We start from the raw sequence: 13,913 nt of genomic DNA, 5'->3' as shown, positions 1-13,913 counted from the left end.
GTATCACCCATGTGTCACGTGTCCCATGATGATTTGCGCCAATAAATATTTATAAAATGACCTCTAGAACGAGCATAATAATTTCTTATCACTCCGAAAAAGACCGGACGAATAAAAGACATCCGATTCTCAAACCTGCGAAAACATTTTCTTCTATTTAATCAACGGTGAAATCGCACTCCAATACAAGTTATTGATTGACGCAATAGACCTTTTTCAAGAAAAAAATCTTATTTTCAACAGGAAGTTCAGTTGTTTGCATACTTTTATATATCTGCCACTGCAGTATTTACGGTATTTTAAGAAAAAACGTCGTATCATCGCTAATATTGATGTGGGTGTTTGTTGACAATCGCGCGGTACTGCATCCGCTGTGACTACAATTGCTATTAACGCTTTTTTGTGCACGTGAAAATTCTTTATTTGCGCAAATCCACTGCTGACGCATGTGCTCCCTGTTAAACACCCATGACGTGGCTCGCAGGTTGTTATGTAGATGCAGCTGTAGATGTAATGTAATCGGCGCGGCGCCCGTGAGCCTCTCTCTGGCGCAGACTATAGTCCAGCAGGACTGAACTTACGCGGCACATCCTACCCCCTATTTTTTTGGGGGAATCGTGACTTTCTCTTGATTAAAAATTCAGTGCTTAAGTACCCACAATGGCGCATTAAAATTTAGCTTGCATGGAATAATCTTGCTTCTAACTTATGAATTCAAAATATAAAAGAGTGCTTCACATTGGAATCAAATTGGTTTCAACCGAGTTTTTTCAGAATAGTTTGAGAATTTTGTTGATCGCAGGAAATTACAGCTTATTATAATGTAATCGCTGAGAAGTTGCTTAGCTTTATTCGAGCCTAGATAGTGCGTGAACCATCCAGATGACTTTTGTTATGTATACGGTGAAATTACTCTTCAGGCTCAAAGGTGGAAAATTACTCCTTTTTCAGACATAAGCTTTTATTTGACTGCCTGTTGGGTGGCCAAGATATAGGATGGGCTCCCCATGCGTTTCGAGGCACCAGTGTAGGGCTACTTACTGGTTGGACTAAGGGAAAACGTGATAAGGTATTTGCCACTCCCGTGATTTGGCGGATCCTTCTTCAGACTATTCTCTTTGTTGAAAAAATGAAAGGAATTACACTGAAGTCAAAACACACAGTGAAATATCCAGGCAACTTTGAATCTGCGATACTAATGTTCCCTCACTCTGAAAATGTACAAGAGCCGGAACCAATGGATCTTAGTGAAGATTCAGAAAGTAATCAAGAACGTGATAAGGAAGGATTCGGAAACTCGGAGGACCCAAATTTTGGATCGAGTACATCTGATGGACCTCATTTTATAGCGCAAGAGCATTAAAATGAGAAAAGTGCACGGTTTAAATTTTATCAAAAAAGCAGGGTGAAATATTAGGACCACGATTGGTCCTAAGATTGGTTGGAAATTGCTGGATTCAAATACGATACTTTTAATGTCTCGATCTCACCATGACAAATTAGAATTGATTTTTTCTCCATAAAACCATTTGATTTTTGCAATGATGTTCTCTCCGTTATGGATACTCGTAATTTTGAATTCAACACAGATGGTTACGTTTGTTCATTTACTCCTCCTAGGTTATATTAAAGACCAATCTCTTACATAATGGCAATGAGCTCCCATTAATACTGTTAACTCATGAAACTGAAATGAAAGAATGCTACGAGAATATGCAGTTACTTTTAGAAAAAAATCACTACCAAAAATATAAATGGAAAATTTGTGGCCACTTAAACGTAATTACAATTTTACTAGAATTACAGCTTGGATATACGAAATGTTGTTCCTTAATCTGCGAGTGGGATATCAGAGAGAGAAAAAATTATTACTTAAAAAAATTGTCCGGAACGTAATAAACCTGTTCTTGAGTCCAAAAATGTTCTTTGCCAGCCTTTGGTCGATCCAAAAAATATTCTTTTCCCACCTCTGCATATAAAATAAGGACTTTTTTCAATTTTATGAAAGCAATGGACAAAAATGGAGCTGATTTTTCTTATTTGAAACAAAAAGTCCTTCAATTATGTGAGGCAAAGATCAAAGAAGGAATTTGCAATGGGCCACAGATTAGGGAAGCGCTGAAGGATTCGGAATTTCAACAGCAATTGAGGTCAACGGAAAAAGCGCGTGGAACGCATTCAGAAATGTATCTGAACATTCTTTAGGAAATATCATGGCTGAAAATTATCATGATCTGGTGGCTTATATAATTAAATGTACCAAAAACTGAGCTGCAATATGATTTAAAAATATATTTTCCCGACTTACACCTTGCCTTTTTCCACCAAAACTCAGCGCTGTTATAGATGAACACAGTGAGCGTTTCAACCAAGAAGTTTTACATTTGGAAAAATAGTACCTGGGAAATTTCAGCAACATCTTAGCAGATTACTGATGGACACTTAATAGGGACTTACCAGATGCTACATACTCGAGAAAATCCTATGAAAGTACCATTTTTTTCATATTTTTTAAAATCACGATTTATTTGCTTAAATATCCTTGAACCCATATTTAAGTCGGTTGTACTAAAGAAACTAGACGCGATAGAAAACATCTGAGCCCAGATTTGGAATCTCGACGAAAGACACCTCAAGGATGACCCAGCAAAATCTCTAGGACAGAAAAACGTTTTTGTTGACTAGTGTATTTAGAGTAATTCCTGATGTTCAAAATCGCTCCCTGCCATTGCTGCCTTTCAGGTTATGTCTAGCCAGTATTTATCCCGTGAATTTTCAGAGGCGAGAAAATGAGGCAGTGGAGATGATCTTTAAGTGAATTTTATTACGAGTGCCAGTGTAGGTGCGAAGAAGGAACGGAAAGGAGGGTTAGAGGGATGTAGCGGGTAAAAGGAAGGCACAATTCCTTAGGATATCGAATGCGTCAACACTCTAGAGAGGAGTGCGAAATACGTTCGAGCATCGGTTCGAGGCAGGCAAATTCACCGCCACGAACTTGGTGGCTGAAAAAGACCGTGTTTGAATTTCCCTCGTCTTATTCCAAGGTTTATACACCGTTAGAAAGGGAATCCATTCTCCTGCGAAGCAATGGTTGCGGCACAAACTCTGTTGGGATACTTTTTCCCCCATAGTACGTGGAATGACAGATAGTACAGGAAATATTCTCCGAAAACATGAAATAAAAACAATTTTTGAGCCACGCACTTAACCTTAAAAATTGCCTGAGATCTATGAAGGACGCACCACCTTATCAAGAAGGAGTATACGAGATTCCCTGCCTTAATTGCCCTAAGAGAGACATCGGTGAAACCGGACGCTCCGTAAAAACAAGAATAGAATAGCACAGGCGTGCAATTCGACTGGCACGACCTTTGAAGTCAGCGGAGGCGGAGCATGCAGCCTCGGAACACGCGGTTGACTTCGAAAATATTAAAGCAATCGCCAAAGTGACGAATTACAAAGCCTGGCTAATCCGAGAGACGTTGGAGGTGAAGAAATGCCAACCAAATTTCAACAGGGACTATGGTCCACGCGTGGAATCCTGGTCTAAAATTGTGCAAAATAAAATGACAAATCCTTCACTCCCTCCCCTTTTAACCTCCTTCCATTTAAAAACCCTCCACACAAAGACTATCCTCATTCCCAAAGAAAAAGAGACCAGCAACGGCCACGAGACGTCGGGCAAAATCTGAGCAGCACACCAGAAAAACATCACCAACGGCTACAATGACCCGTGAGACCTTAAACCAATAAATATATAATCAGAGCCTATTTTGCTATTCCGAGACAAGCTATCCCAAAGCTAAACTATCGCAAACTTGTTGTATATCAATGGCTAAGTTCTAACAACTCGTATCTCAAAATTTTGCTGGTCTGAGTTAACATTGCTAATACTTTTAATAAAAAATAAAATGCACGCAAAAATGAACTCTTTGCTTGCAAATGTCTTCTTCTTCTTCAGTTGTATGTATTCTTGGTTTTTAATTTCAATTAAAATTGTACACAATTTAAAAAATTAATCATTTTTCTGCTCTCTTGAAAAGTTGCTATTTTTGATATACTTGTTGTCAGCACTTAGCCATCGAAATGGAAAAAACGAAAATCTTAAAAATGTAAATAAATTTATGCGAAGAAATTTGTTAGAGCTACAGCTGCAAAACCGTAGTAGTCTCCAAAGAATGGCTTTCAACACCAGGACACTTCTTCTGGTGAGTTTTCCACGCTTTGTATTCTTTCTGGAAGTGAAAAACCGAAACATCCTTCAGACAGCATCCAGGGGTCATGGCTACTGAGAGCCTTGACAAGAAATGGCATTGTCACGATTCCCCAGCATCCCTGCATTCGCATTATTGCCCCTTCACACTTTTTCCTCTTCCTCAAAGGGAAAACAACCCTTATGAGTCTCGAACATGGGACCTTGGACACTGTCAAAGCGACTCGTACGAGAGCTCTCGAGAATATCTGGTTTTCCTTAATATTGACATGATACCATAAATTTTTAAACTGCTTCTTCCAGTTCATCGAATGCTACTTCAAACGCAATCTATGCGAAATCGGCATGGACTGGCATGGTTATGTTTATTTTATTGAATATATAAACTGTAGTTTTTGAAGTGCCAAGAATACCAAAACAATGACATGGCTATTACTTTTCGAATTATCTCCTTCAGGAAGTACTTAACTTTTTATTTGCGTTGATTGCTTATTAAAAGAAAGCGTAACGCTGAATACTACGGATCTGAGGAAAAACACCATGCTAAAAACCAAAATGTATTCATTGTTTTTTTTTTAGACTGTCGCAAAATGCTTAATACCCTGTTTTTATTTGAGGAGGTAACGGGGCATACCAATTTTATATTAAGCTAAGAGATTAGGGGTGGACTTCAGTCCAAAGTGGCGTAGAATGACCCGTATGTTGTTTAGTGTATGTTGGAAGAAACATCATTGGTGTGGCTCGCAGGGTATATTGTCGACTGTATCAGAGAGACGAGTGTTTAAGTTTCTCGCGTACAATAAATCTTTTCATAGAACCCATGCTCGCGGACGTTTTTGGCAAAGTTCCGATAGAATTTATACTCCAGCATTTATCATCATCATGACTCAAATCTTTGCTAATTGACAGGTGGCATATTAAGATTACAGTGAAGGAAATAGAAAACAACGTGAAACATTAACATGGGACCCGGTATGAAACTTAACCATGTGCAGATCTCCGTAAATGTCTTACATTTTCATCAGTGACTAAGCACCCACTTATAATCATATCGGTTTTAGAATGCCTGCATGCTAAAATTTAAACTACTCTTAAGGTAAATGGTTCCAATCAATAATTGTCCTACTTAGGGATGAGAGCTATTTGTTAATATTTTCGCCCTTTTAATTATCATCAATCAAGGATTTTTTCACGACAAAATCATTTGACTTGACCCTGATCTCCAAATTCATGGTATCGGTTACACCACTAAGTCAATGGAAGTTACGCCCATCCTCAGTTACGTTTAACCTATCGTGAACACATGTCAGAAATTTAATTAATATATTAAAGAAATATAAATGGCACAGCCCCGAAGAAGATTTGATTCTTGAAACGTGTTGTAGGAAGGTTTCCGGATAATAATTGAAAGAAAAGTTTTACTTCACCAAGGATCCTACCCGGAAAGATCATATCCGTGGACTGAATGAAATTCGAAGGAGAGCCGTGGGATTGGTAAAGAACTTCTCCGAGCGGATGTTGGGCGTTGCATGGCTTTCACGCGAATAGGCCTGGGAGCCGCTGGATACTATGGCTACGCACTAGGTTTAGATTGCTAGAGCAGTTACAAATAGATATCCTCTTACATCGTGTACCATCATCTTAGAACCTCACAATGCTTCTATGTTTGACGGGAACGGTAAAATAAAAGAGATATTTTTTCCGAATGGATAGGTATAGGATTTGTTCTTCCTCCGAACGGTAAACGACTTCGATGAATGCTAGGTAATACCAGAGAGGAGAAGAGAGGGCCAGCCCTTATGGAGAAAAAGATATACATGTGTTGTTGTGAACTGCTGACGAGAGAGGGCAGTGACGTACTCCCGCACGGGTAAGCTGACCTTGGGTCCTCTCCCTCTCCACTTTCCCCTCCAAAAACTGTATTGGCGACTCAAATCACCACTAGCGGCGCTAGCGTCGGTGACGTAATTTTCCAAGATGGCGGACACATTGGTGATTAAGTATGTTGCTAGATTAGATCGAAACGAGCTTTATATGGCTTTTTTGCTCCATCATCTGTTATATTTTTCCTTAATATCTATCGAGTTATTAAGTATAGTATTTGCACGTCGCAGTACAGAGGATTTTCCGTACGTAGTGCTCTTTTTCATTCAATATATATCGTTTTTTGAACCGCTCTCCATTATATTGGTGCACATTTATCTATTCCGTTGGCTCATTATTAACTTCATTTTAGAGCTCTATCGTAATTTTCAACTTGTATAGCGTCATGGAAAACACTAACAAGGCGAATGTCCCACCGAGGAAAACGATTATGAGGATAAATTAAGCGTTTCTCAATGTTATTCGTTGGTCTTATCGAACTCTGAAATAGGAACTCCGTTCCTATACATTCCCTTCAGATTCCTTTTTTGAAACAGGTTTCTCCATAAAACTTCCTCTTATTATACCCATAGTTTAACTATGCTATTAATGTCCTCACTTATGTTTACTGCAATGGCTTTGTAATTATGAAACTGCATGCTAACTGAACATTACTTCATAAACATATTATCATTGCTCCTCCTAAGAAATCACTTGTTTGATGATTAGGCCCATGATTGAACTGTGATTTTAATTTCCTTACTGTTGTTGACTTCAATGGCCTTGTATTTATGAACCTGCATGCCAACTGAACCTTGCTTCATAAACATTTTATCATTGCTCCTCCTAAGAAATCACAAGTTTGATGATTAGGCCCATGATTGAACTGTGATTTTAATTTTCTTACTGTTGTTGACTTCAATGGCCTTGTATTTATGAACCTGCATGCCAACTGAACCTTGCTTCATAAACATTTTATCATTGCTCCTCCAAAGAAATCACTTGTTTGATGATTAGGCCCATGATTGGACTGTGATTTTAATTTCCTTACTGTTGTTGACTTCAATGGCCTTGTATTTATGAACCAGCTTGCTAACTGAATCTATTTTATATTGACTCCAAATTCCTTTATGTTATCCACCTGCCACTTTTCTATGTAGAGTACCCACCACAAATATTTTTTCTCTCCTCCCCAGTTTACATCCCTGATCTGAGTAGAAGACCCATAACTTAATTCCTCCTTAATAGTCAAAAGTCATATAAACTTCATAACCTTAATTGTTACTCCACATCCATATTGCACTTCTACCTTATTTAACCTCTCTAATCCACCTTCCTCTTAATTGGAGACTTATAGATAAGCACTTCTCATCAAAAAGACATAAATGATGTTAAGGGATCCAGCTGGCCTTATAAGAATAGACCTGACTTCAAGTCATCATTTGAGAGTATGTTAACCAACACACAACTATCAGTAGAGTGTCTACGGAACAACTATCAGAACTATATGAGTACCTATTGATACTGAGAAGCTTCTTCTAGGCAAAAGAAGCAAGAAAATAGGAGCATATGTAAGAAGCATAGTGAACCAAATGGTACATGACGTATGGTTACAATAAGATACATTATTATCATCAAAGGTGGTGGTTTATTATTTTGCTCACGTAGTAGGAAGAGTAGCAAATGGAAAATATTTTAACTAGGTACTTATATAAATGATTTCTACTTCAAATATCATATACTCTGAGGAGCTCCAAATAATATAATATGAATGCCCTAAAGGAGATTCAACTATTAATATCACTTGGGAAGCTACTTCTGCAGAACTGGGATTAAAAATGAAAGAAAGTTTGCATCAGTTAGAAATGGTGTTTTTTTTCAATCAATTAGCCGTAAAAATGTGATTCCTATGCACAATATTTTTGATACTTCGATTGCTAAGTTTATGTATTTATATGTTGTTGTCATCTGCATTTATCATACTCCAGATGGGGATATTAACCTTAATGTAGATAAACTTGATTGTTTCTGGCTTTACTTTGTGAAAATCCATTCTTAATAATAAAACGTTATTGTACTTTTCCACACGATTTAATTAATACGACCGGTTTCGTCGCAGAGGCGACATCATCAGGTACAGAATCCGTTATAATAACAGTTATTTTGTTCTTGTTTATCTGGTTGCTATTACGTTGGTAGGGGAGGGTTGCGTTGGGGTTGGAGCGTCACTCAGCTTCAGGGGAATCTCCAAGAGCGGGGAATAGTTTACAAAAATATTTTCATTTGCTAAAATTCCATTTTTTATATGCTTCCTTATCTCCAACTCCTCCAAGCAGTCCATCCTTCTTCCCTTTCCCTCAAGGTGGAGAATTTCCGGAACAAAATTGCTCCTGTGGTCACTCTCCCATAGATGTTTCGCAAAATGCGATTTTTCTAACTCCCCGTTTCTCAAATGCCTTCCGTGTTCCTCTGCTCTTACTCGGAACGAACGTCCAGTCTGGCCTATGTAATAGGTCTCACAGTCACTACACTTGAGTCTGTAGATGCCACTTCTATCATTTAAGTCAATTTTATCTTTTGTATTGCATAATAACGCCCTTAAATTAAATGTGTTATAATATGCTATTTTAAAGTCTTCTCTGGGAAAAAGGTTTGCGGTTGCCTGTGAAATATTTCCATAATAACTCAGTTTGCACCAGCGTTTCTTATGCTCATTATGAATGGATGAATGGTATATCATTTTCTGTGCCCGGAGGGAGTATTTCTTCCTTAACAATTTATCTATTACACTTTCTTCGTATCTGTTTTTAACTGCAATGTTTTTGATGGTTTTGATTTCCATGGCGAGGTTCTCGGCAGAGAGGGGGATGTTGAGTGCTCTGTTTAACATGGCATGAAAGGCGGCTAGCTTATGAGAGGGGTGGTGGCGGGAGTCGGAGGGGATGACATGGTCGGTGGTAGTCTCTTTCCTGTAGATTTTGAAGTCGTAGCCTTTTTCCGAGGTTGAAATAGTGATATCGAGAAAGTTGATACTATGGTTGGATCCTTTTTCACATGAGAACTTTATGTTTTTGGCTTGTGTATTCAGTTTATTCAAAAATATGTCCAGTTGCCTCATGGTACCAGTCCATATGGCAAACACATCGTCAACGTACCTGTACCAGCAATGGATAAAATTGGTGTTCACTGAATCTTCACTGAAAATTTTTTCTTCAAACTTGTCCATATATAGTTCCGCTAAAAGCGGCGATAGCGGAGACCCCATTGCCAAACCTTCTTTCTGTCTGTAGAATTTGTTATTAAATTTAAAATAATTCTCTTCCACACACACTGTCAGCAATTTCACAAAATCGTCGAGGAAGGGTGGATCGGCTCCGGCTTTCCTCAGTGTTTCTTCTGCTATTTTAACAGCCTCGGAAATTGGAATGTTAGTGAATAAATCTTTCACGTCGAAGGATACTAACGTATGTTTGGATGGCGGGGGCTCTTTTTGGGTGAGAAGACGGCACAGTGCAGTTGAGTTCTTCACCCCGTATCTTGGCTTGAATCCGGTGAATTCTCTGAAGATTGAATTGAGGTGGGAGGCTAGTTTTCTTGATGGTGCAGCAACACTTGAGACTACGGGTCTGATTGGAATGTTTGTTTTGTGTAACTTTGGAAGACCAAAAAATCTTGGTGCCTGCGGGTTCATCACTGTTACTTTGTACATCTCATTTGTTTTAATGATACTTGGGGCAGAATTTAGGGCTTTTTTCAGCAACTTCTGAAATTTGTATGTTGGGTCATTAGGTAGTTCCACTACAGGGTTGTTCTCAATGAAATCGTTGCACTTTTTCGCGTACTCAGCTTTGCCCATCACAACAACTGCGTTGCCTTTGTCCGCTTTCTCAATAATTAAAATTTCTTCCCTTAACAGTTTTTGGACGGATTTCAAGGGTTTCAAGTCACTGGAAAATTGTTTTGCTGTGGGGTTAATTCTCTTAATTGCATTGGAAATTTTATGAGAGAACACTGATTTATGTCCCCTGTTGCTATTAAATAGGGCTGCTATTTTAACAGCCTCGGAAATTGGAATGTTAGTGAATAAATCTTTCACGTCGAAGGATACTAACGTATGTTTGGATGGCGGGGGCTCTTTTTGGGTGAGAAGACGGCACAGTGCAGTTGAGTTCTTCTTTGAATTCTTGAAATGGGAAATTCTCCACCTTGAGGGAAAGGGAAGAAGGATGGACTGCTTGGAGGAGTTGGAGATAAGGAAGCATATAAAAAATGGAATTTTAGCAAATGAAAATATTTTTGTAAACTATTCCCCGCTCTTGGAGATTCCCCTGAAGCTGAGTGACGCTCCAACCCCAACGCAACCCTCCCCTACCAACGTAATAGCAACCAGATAAACAAGAACAAAATAACTGTTATTATAACGGATTCTGTACCTGATGATGTCGCCTCTGCGACGAAACCGGTCGTATTAATTAAATCGTGTGGAAAAGTACAATAACGTTTTATTATTAATGTAGATAATTTAATGATCCTGCTTGATTAAGTGCTGAAAACTATAAGGAATCTTTGATTTTATGAGGTGAAGTTAACACTGAGTTCTCAAACGAAGAATGTTATCAAGTAAGAAAATTTATTAATCTAATGAACTGTTTCAACTTAACTCACTGCACCATGTCTCCAATTAGGATATCAAAATACAATGAATGTATTTTGGATCGCGATCCTCTCTCTTCACCTTAGCGCCAACAGGAACTATACCTAAGCCTAGCTTTGAGGACACATTCTCCCTAAATAATATTTCTTGAGGAAGAATTTCCACCAAAAAACGCGTCCATGACGCCGAGAGACAGTCACCTTGCCGATCATTTTCCTCTTGAATGAAATATAGGATACATATGAAATGTACGACGACAGTAAAATAAAGAAGATTAAGAAGGAATTGATTAATAAAGAAGGAATTAAACTATAAATACTTGAGACTTATTAAGAGGTTATTACAGTTAATTTCCGAGAAGAAATAATGGAAATGACTGCAAGCGATGTTCGAATACGTGAGAGGCTGAGTTGTGAGAACAGAAAATTCAGTTACGTTACAGTTAAGAGTTACATAAAATATACAGTTTTGGAGGTATCACAGAAATGCGAGATAAGCGAAAGATCTATTAAAGAGGGATGATTGTCAGGAAAGAAGGCAACAGGCGTCAGGGATTACTATAAGGCACTACGCAGCCTATATTCGGCATATGAATTACACGTAAACAGTCCACTCCATCACCATCGCGCAGCTTACATTTTTCGCCGGTAGTTGGCGTCTTCCGGGCTGGAATCACGAATAACGGGGGGACAGTCGGGACATTCGACACCTTGGTCCGACGGGAGACGATTTCCGATCGCACTGTGTGTAGGAGAGAGGAATTGGGACAGAAGAAGCGTGAAAAGGAGGGATTTTCTTTATCGCCTGGCGAGCTGCGTCTTCCACGAATCCTTCCCTCTTCTCTCTGCTTGGTTCTTCCCGTTACTACTGAAAACAATTTTACAACATGCAGCTGTGAATAACTGTGAATGTGTTGAAACAGTCTCATACAGTTCAAAGAATGCGGTCCGAAGGCAAGAAAGAAACAATTTTCAGGATGGCACCGGGACACCCGATTTGATGGTTATAAGTGACAAATGAAGCATCCTTCATTATTGAAAACTCAAAGTTATGTAATCTAACCTAAAATTAATCATCGCTTCCGCAAAAATATTATCCATCAGTCCGAAAGATTAAATTCTGAATGCTTCTCCATTCCGGGTCATATTCCCTTAGGGAATTTTGTTCTATATTGATAAACTAAACGAATAAGCTATCAGTGAGAAAACTTCAGGGAAGTATCCACTCGACTTCCAGGGATTTTGATGAAATTTGGAGAGGAGATATGCACGAATATTGAATGGACGTTCAGAGGATTTTATATTCAGCAATGCGAGACTCAATGAGTCCTTGACGAAGTTCTGCAGCCTTCCGCAATACGGTACAGGCACAAAGGCAAATTTGAGAGATAATAACGTCTATAGTATTATGTCGGAAGAGAAAAGCCTCTTTTTGAAGCTTATTTGGCTCCATTAAATGAGGCAATTAAATATTATCCGCTGAAAAGTTGACGCAAAAGTGCAGAAAAATTTATGAAAGAAGGAATCTTTCGCTAGGAGTTTCTTGTTTCAGGAATGAAGAGCATATAAAACGTATAAGTTGGCGCACAACAACATGCGAAAAGAATCACACAAAATAGTTGACTATCTCAATCCATTTGATTAACTCAAACAATCTCCTGCGAATAGGGTATTTTCGGGCCAATTCTAAAGTAAACGACCACGCATACACTCCTACAAAATGTTTATCCTCTGGTGGAAGTTTTTTTTAACTTCTGAAAACATTTCACTAGTTTTCAATCGTAGGGAAAAAAGTCCCTAAAATGGAGGGACATAACTCGATGGACATAATCGAGGGATTTGAAGATCTGGGACATCTTGGCAGGACGAAAAATGTTGGGTAATATGCATCAGTCTTTCTTGTTAGGGGCATGCAGCAGAACTGGAAAATACCTGTTGCATATTTTGCTCTACAGGAGAGCTGACGCTATCATCAGCTACCTCTACTGCGGACTTCATTGAGATGATAAACTACATTTTTGATTTGCTCAACTGTAAATTAAATGTCCGTCTTAGTGATAGCAATATTAAAGAACCGCCGATTTTTTTCGATTGACACTTTCAGCCCAATTGTAAAAATTTTAACTTTTCCAAGATCCGAAAATTTTTTAGTAGCGAAGTGGGCCGTCATCTATTGACGCTCGGTCTCAAAGTGATCGATTTTTTGGTAAAAATTTCGATTTTCGTTGAAAAGTCGAGCTTTTCATTTCGATTAAACATCAATTGCTCGGAAAATCGATTTCCATCAATAAATGCATGGAATTTTGGAATTGGGTAGTTTCCTCATCAAAGAAAACGAAAGGCATTGATTGCGATTCGTTACCCACCATTATTGTATTCATAATATACCAATTATTTGGTATTAGAAATACCGGTTCTGACGAATGGCAATGGTCAATTTTATCCTCATTTGAAAAAGGCCAGATTGGCGTTCATGCGATGCCCCTCCACGTGACGTCACAAGGACCTAGTTTCTATACGAGTAGATAGGAGTTTTACATCGCCTGAGATTACCATGAGGCACAGAACTCAGGGAAACATGTCTTGATAATCACCTATTAAAACTGGCTAAGGTCGGCAAGTTTTCTTCGTTTGATTACGTATTGATAACCCTTATTTAAGCCAAGCACTACCTGCTAGCAGGGTAGGTACTGTGCTACCTGCTAGCAGTCTGCATTGTATCAGCGCTCATCCCAAGGTCACCTCACTTGCGGCAGCGGGAATCAGAACTACGTCACACGGAGTTTTCCCAGCATTCATGCTTGGCCGTCGCGTTTTCGCGCGCTTGAAAATTTTCACTTTTCATTTAGTCGCGAAAAATAGACATCGTCATTTAAAAATCTAAAAGTGTGAAAAACGTGCTCTAGGAGTAATAATCTTTCGATTTTGTCAATGAAAAAATAATTGGAAACCACCCTATTTTAATTCTAATGCAACGCCATAAGCGAGTTGGGTTGCAACAACCCGTTGTTCTCTCACGTCGCACCGCAATGTCAGTGGCGTCACTCACCCTGTTGAGCTCCTTGTAGTCGAATCTGCTGATGAGGAATAGGACGTCGCTGCAGAGGGCCTGTGTGATGGCGCCATCCTTGCAGAGCGGCAGTCCGATCATGTCCAGCAGATCAGAGTGAGGCATGAACTCGTT

General features: G+C 38.9%; 1 protein-coding gene across 1 annotated transcript in view; it reads right to left on the bottom strand.

Annotated features, from left to right (window-relative positions):
• LOC124161979 (lipase 3-like) overlaps nt 1–13,913 on the bottom strand; it is a 159,369-nt gene that overhangs the window by 97,431 nt on the left and 48,025 nt on the right. The gene's annotated exons all lie outside the window — the stretch shown is intronic.

Source organism: Ischnura elegans, chromosome 7 (genome assembly GCF_921293095.1).
Source record: "Ischnura elegans chromosome 7, ioIscEleg1.1, whole genome shotgun sequence".
In the NCBI taxonomy this organism is placed as follows: domain Eukaryota; kingdom Metazoa; phylum Arthropoda; class Insecta; order Odonata; family Coenagrionidae; genus Ischnura; species Ischnura elegans.
This window is presented reverse-complemented; position numbering and strand designations above follow the sequence as displayed.